Source organism: Chinchilla lanigera, unplaced genomic scaffold, assembly GCF_000276665.1.
Source record: "Chinchilla lanigera isolate Chin_1 unplaced genomic scaffold, ChiLan1.0 scaffold00080, whole genome shotgun sequence".
Classification (NCBI taxonomy): Eukaryota; Metazoa; Chordata; class Mammalia; order Rodentia; family Chinchillidae; genus Chinchilla; species Chinchilla lanigera.
Window position 1 is genome coordinate 6,036,128 of NW_004955481.1, and position 6,967 is coordinate 6,043,094.

Below are 6,967 nucleotides of genomic sequence, written 5' to 3' on the forward strand. Positions count from 1 at the left end.
ATTATTATGGAAAATAAAGAATGGCAGGACCATTGCATTCATTAAAATATCTACTGGGTTTATTCTTTAAAAAAATAGTTGTCAGCACCTTCAGCTGGAGTATTTATCCCAGCATCAATGGAAGATTAAACTCCAAGCCTTACCCCAGTGTTTGGCAGGAAATATCTCCCTTTTATTATCTTTCTACTATTTCTTTCTTTTCTTTTTTTTTTCTTTTTTCTTTTTTTTTTTTTTTCTTGTGTGTGTGTGTTTTTGAGACAGGGTCTCACTATGCAGTTCAGGCTGGCCTTGAACTCACTTATGTGACCCAGGCTGGCCTCAACTTGAAAGGATCCTCCTGCCTCAGGCTCCCAAGTGCTGGTATGTTTCTACTATTTCAGTAGCCTTTGGAAACAAAAGATATCATTCCGTGTATAGCATTCTCTTTTTAGTAGTTTACTAGTTTACTAGTTTTAGTATTTTCTATTTACAAAGTACAGTAATTCTTTTTTTTTTTTCCAGTACCGGGAATCGAACTCATGACCTTGCGCTTGCCAGGTGGGCGCTGTGCCGCTGAGCTAAATCCCCAGCCCCGTAATTTTTGATAACTGAAACTGTCCAATCCAAATTCCTGCCCATGTTAACATTGTTCTCGAACAACTGTTGGCCAATGATTCATTTGTTGAATCCATTTTTTCCTAACTAGATGATTCTGATGATTTTCCAACTAGTGTTTTAGAAGACAGCAGAGTCAGGGTCTCATTGGACTTGAAATTTGACGGGAATAGCCCTGCATCAGCTGACTCGGGTGTGCTCTGAAGGGTCAACCCGTGATTCCACACCACAGGTACAACTTTACCTTCACACAGAGCAGAAGAGTTGATGTCTGATACCTCTGACCCACTGCTGTATGTTGAACTGTTCTTTACTGAGGGATTAGTTTTTCAAATTAACAACAAAGCAAATACCCAGACTTCCTTGTTAGCCTCAGAGCCACCTGTCCCAAAGGATTTTCTCGAATGGATTAAGTGGAAAAACACTGACAATGATGAACTGAAAATCTTCTTGCAGTAACAGCACTGCAAAGTACTGTGCAGAAACCTGAGCTGGAGAAGTTTTGGTCGACAAGGCCTCTTTTGGATACACCTTATCTGAGGCAAATTATGACAGGCAAAAGATTGTTAATTTTGTTTGGTGCCTGCATTTTGTCAGTAATTCTTCCGTATTTCCGTCAAAGGCCCTGATAGCATTGATGAATACACGTTTGATCTTCTGCAAAGATCAAACGTGTATTCAACTTTGTTGTAAATAAGTGTCAATATACTCCAAACGGGAACATTGCGATCAATGAATCGTTGACACTGTTCCCGGGGTGATGAGCATGAAGCAGTGTATCCTGATGAAATGAGCACAATTTGGTCTCAAACTACATGACTTCATTTTTTTTTTTTTTTTTTCTGGTCTTTTTGAGACAGGGTTTCGCTATGCAGTGCAGGCTGGCCTTGAGCTCAGTTTGTAGTCCAGGCTGGTCTCGAACTGTCAATGATCCTTCTGCCTCAGCCTTCTAAGTGCTGGGATTACAGGTGTGGGCGACCACACCTGGCCTCAAGCTACATGACTTCATGAAAGGCAGTCTGGTTATGCATGGAATATGCTTGTTCTCATAGGGCCTGGTATGAGTTTGAAAGATTCAGCTGATGATCTGAAATCATCACACATTGTTTTTATCTTAGTCATTGACCTTCTTGGCCAAGGATAGTGTGTCTTCCTCAGTAACTTTCAAACACTTCTCAGGCTTTTCAGAGAACTACATCAAAACAGGACTGATCAGGTTGGAACAGACCATTTGAACAGAAAACAAATGCCAGATGATCTGGGGGAAGAAAAGGATTGTGAAGGGGACCACTGTAGCCAGAGTCTGTGGTGAACATATGGCACTGAGGGGCTGGGGATTTAGTGCAGCGGCAAAGCGCCTGCCTGGCAAGCGCAAGGTCATGAGTTCGATTCCTGGTACCAGAAGAAAAACGAAAAACAGCAAAAAAAAAAAAAAAACCAGCAAACATACGGCACCGAGATGGTGTGACAAGAACATGGTGACAATGTTGTCAGACTTCTATGAGGTTACTGTGATTGAAGCAGAGGACAGAGATGATAAGAAAACTAAAAGCCTTGTGTCATTGTGGGTTATCACAAGAATATGGAGCAGTGGACTCAGCTGATCAGATGCTCACGTATTCCACTGAGTGTGAAAGATGTGAGAGAAATTCTTCCCCCATCTTCTAAACATTACAGTGCTGAACTCCTACATTCTGTTCAGGAGGACAGTCCTCAGCACATGATCAGCCGTATAAACCTCAGACTGATGTCGACTGAAAAAACGCTGAGGACCGGGGATGGAGCTCAGCAGTATAACACCTGCCTGGCAAGTGCGAGGTTGTGAGTTTGATCCCGGTACCAAAAAAAAAAAAAAAAAAAAATGCTTGAAAGCTAGGCGTGGTGGCGCACACCTGTAATCCCAGCACTTAGAAGGCTGAGGCAAGAGGATCATTGCAAGTTCGAGACCAGCCTGGGCTACAAAGTGAGCTCAAGGCCAGCCTGAACTGCATAGCAAGACACTGTCTCAAAAAGACAAAAAAATAAAACAAACAACTTTTTTTTTGATCTTTTGAGATGGAGTCTCACTGTGCAGTTCAGGCTGGTCTTAAACTCATTTTGTAGCCCAGGCTGGCCTCACACTCGCAATGATCCCCCTGCCTCAGCCTCCAGAGTACTGGGATTACAGGTGTGTGCCAACACGCCCAGCAAAAAAAAAGTATTAAATAATGATAATCATATATATTTCTGTTACAATAGGATTGGAGTCAAATTCTGTTTAGAAATAACTCCAAGAACAGTTTTTACATTTTATTTTCACATTGTAAAACAGTCAGATTTGCATCAACCTCAAAATGTGTTTATGTAAAATTAAATGAATCCTGGCAAGAAGCTGTGCTTTTTTTTTTCTAAATGCTTAAGATGTGCAAGAAATCGCCTTGTTACCTTCAACAAACATTGAGAATGTGGCACTGGAGTTAGTTGCTGAATATTTAGAGTAAAGCAAGAGAAAAAACTTAATACAGTTTTGAGGTTAATATAGCAACATTTCTATCATTCCCTGTTAATTCTTTAAGCCAACTGCTATTATTGTTCACTTGTACCATTCCACACAAATTCATGGAAAATGCCAGATCTTGAGCATCTAGTTATGGATTATTTTGTTTTGTTTTGTTTTTTGTCTGTTTGAGACAGAGTCTCGCTATGCACTTCAGGCTGAGCTTGAGCTCACTTTGTCACCCAGGCTGGCCTCGAACTCACAATGATCCCACTGCATCAGCCTCCTGAGTGCTGGGATTACAGGTGTGTGCCACCATGCCCAGCGTTCTGGATTATTCTGGTGGCTTTTTCATACAGTTGTTTAATTCCCACCATATTCTTACTAGCCAACAGACTTCCAGATCATTTTCTCAACTGGCAAAGTATGACATGGGATGAAAAACAGTGTGCAGCCCAGCGTGGTGGCACATGCCTGTAATCCCAGCACTTGGGAGGCTGAGGCAGGAGGATCGTTGTGAGTTCGAGACTATCCTGGGCTACAAAGTAAGCTTAAGGCCAGCCTGAACTGCATAGCGAGACCCTGTTTCAAAAAGACAAAAAAGAAAGAAAAAAAAGGAAAAACAGTATACACTCCTTGGGGACACTATCTGATACTTGGGAGTCCATCTGACATGGTAGGCACTGTCCCTAGGGGGAGTAGAGACCAGTAGTCTTTTCCAGGATTTTATTGTCCCATTCAATGAATCGGTTAGGACAATTGCTGAATGTGAACGACTGCTGTTTATTTTAGACCAAAAATAAGAAGAAGAAAAGAAAAGAAACACAAAGGAAATGCTAAAAGATAAAAGGGTGCTTCAAAGGAAAAAGAGGAGCTACGTCCTGCAAACAGAACATACCACTGCAAGGGCAAGAGGCAGTGCCACCAACTCACTTGCTGCCATCTTTTATTAGCGTCTTTGACAGTTGGGGGGGTGTCCCACTTGGTTTCACACTAGAAGTCTGGTGCCAGGTGCCAGGCTCCACATGTTCTTGTGTCTGAAGATCAATACCAGATGTGGGGCTCGGCACGACCTCCTGTCAGGCTTGGGGGCTGCAGAGCTGCACCCGTGGCTAACAGTCTCTTCACTTGGCAGGTCGTGACCAGTTGCTCCAGCCACATTGCCAGGCCCTAGTCTCCTACCCCAACCCTGTGCCATGTGTGTGCGTTCATGAATTAACCCATGTGACACAGCAGTGAGTGGTGTAGAGACCGAATCCGCAGTTCACTCATACTTAGTAACCTGAGAACTGTCTCAATACCTAGGAGAAAGGCCAGGAATATAACTCAGCGGCACAAGCGCCTGCCTGGCAAGTGCAAGTTCGTGAATTCGATTCCTGGTAAAAAAAAAACAAAACAAAACAAAAAAAAACACCTAGGAGACACTGATAAAAAGCAAAGTAGCAAGAAGTACAGCAGTGAAACATGTCTGAGTTCAAATCTAGCGTCCACCATGTACCAGTCCATTTACTCTCATCGTACACAAAGGTTTGCAGTAAGAGCCTGGCATTTTCATGTAGTTATAACTTTGCCTTTTCTACATCATGTTTTACCTGATAGGAAGGTACATAGACATATGAGAAATAGAGTAATTGTTGTTACATTCTTTTGTTCAGAAGAGTGAGTATAAACATACATATAGACATAATTAGCTGAGCATGGTGGCACATGCCTGTAATCCCAGCACTCAAGAGGCTGTGGCAGGAGGATTGTTGTGAGATCGAGGACAGCCTGGGATACAAAGTGAGCTCAAGTTCAGCCTGAACTGCATAGCGAGACCCTGTCTCAAAAAAACAAAAATAAAAACAAAAACACTTTTATTCTTGGAGCAGTTTGAGGATCCTGCAAGTTTGAGGCCAGCCTGGGATACAAAGTTAGTTTAAGGCCAGCCTAAACTGCATAGTGAAACCCTGTCTCAAAAAGAACAAAAAGGAAAAAAAAAAAAAAGGAAGGAAGAAAGAGAAAGAAAGAAAATTGGACAATTAAATGCTGATATCTTGTACTCTGACTAACTAAAGATAACAATATGCAGTGTAACAATGTATTAACCATTATTACTTCCTGTTTTGAAATTTTGTTTTATTTTTTTTTCTCTTTAAAATAAAAAAATAAAGGCCAGGCGTGGTGGCTCACGCCTGTAATTCCAGCACTCAGGAGGCTGAGGCAGAAGGATTGCTGTGAGTTCAAGACCAGCCTGGGCTACAAAATGAGTTCAAGGCCTGCCTGAACTGCCTAATGAGACCTTGTCTCAAAAAGAACAAAACAAAACAAAACAAAAATAAAATACTTAGAAGAAAAGAAAAAAAGAAAGAACTAGCATTTGGGAGTAGATTACCATCTAAAACTTTGTGCCTTACCTTTTTATTTTTACAAAATATTTTCCTGTATTAGTAAAATTTTCCACTGCATCATTGTACATAGCCTTTACTTCACTTGGAGTTGAACTTTGTTCTTTTCTGCCCCAAACTGCAGAATACTACTAAAAGGACGGGCTTCTTCTGTGACCTTTCATTACTCCCTGGACAGTGTTCTTCCCTTGATGTCATGAACACAACAAGTTCACAATCGTGATCTCTTCCTAAAAATTAGGGCAAATCCAGTGAGTTGCTGTCAGGATGTGCACACACGTAGGTCTCTGAAGTTATAGACGAACCACTGAATAAGTTTTACACTGGGAAAGTTTCCTATAGCTGTGTTTTTTGTTTTGGTTTGGTTTTTCGTTTTCTATGGGGCTAGGGACTGAACCCTGGGCAGGTGCCCTTGTATTGAGCTATATCCCCAAACTCAGAATCTTATTTCCGTACAACAACCATTGTTAATTCCCTACCACTTTGTTTGTGACTCTGTATTGTCTGTACTGTGCTTGTGATATGTTGTAAAATGTTGTATGTCTGTTAATGTTTCCCTCCTTTTATCTTTAAAATAAAAGAAAAAAACCACAGAGAAGAAAACCTAGTAAACCTAAAAAAAAAAAAAAAAAAATCTTATTTCCGAACCTATTATCTCAGTGAGAGAAGAAAGTAAGTGTCCCCTCTCTATAACTAAAGAGAAAGGATATCTACTTAAAGCAACAACCAAGCATGAACAAAACAAGAAAGCTAATAAATTATACAAGCTAATAAATTAGCTCTTACACAAGAGGTAATAAATTTGGGGCTACACTAACCACCATCAACACACACACACACGTAAGCAACAAACACAATGGCAAATATTTTATTGTTTTCTAGCATAGTTAAATCTCAAAGATGAAAAAGACTGCTATAGTTTTTGACTCTTTCCTGCCCAAGACTAAACAAAGCTAACAGCTTGGAAAGCACACATTGTTTATGCAGTAGGAGCGTTACTTGTTTTTGCTTTTTAGACCTTTTGAGGTCTAGATCGACGGTGAGGATGACAATTTGTTATGTCTGGTGGGTCTGGGGTCTAGGGTTAATTTAGAAAGCAACTATCTCTATTATTGTCTTTCTAAAAACAAAGCCATGCCAGGCCTGGTGGCACACGCCTGTAATGCCAGCACTTGGGAGGCTGAGGCAGGAGGATCACTGTGAGTTCAAGGCTAGCCTGGGCTACAAAGTGAGCTCAAAGCCAGCCTGAACTGCATAACGAGACCCTGTCTCAAAAAGACAAACAAACAAACAAATATAAATGAATTCAAAGATTGAGACAACAAAATAGAAAAGATTGAGATAGGGGCTGGGGATTTAGCTCAACCTCACAATGCCTGTCCGGCAAACGCAAGGTTGTGAGTTCGATCCCCAGTACTGGAAAAAAAAAAAAAAAAATTGAGACAATGCTGGATATAAACCAATAAAAAATATATTGTGCGGCATGGGGATTTAGCTCAGTGGCACAGCA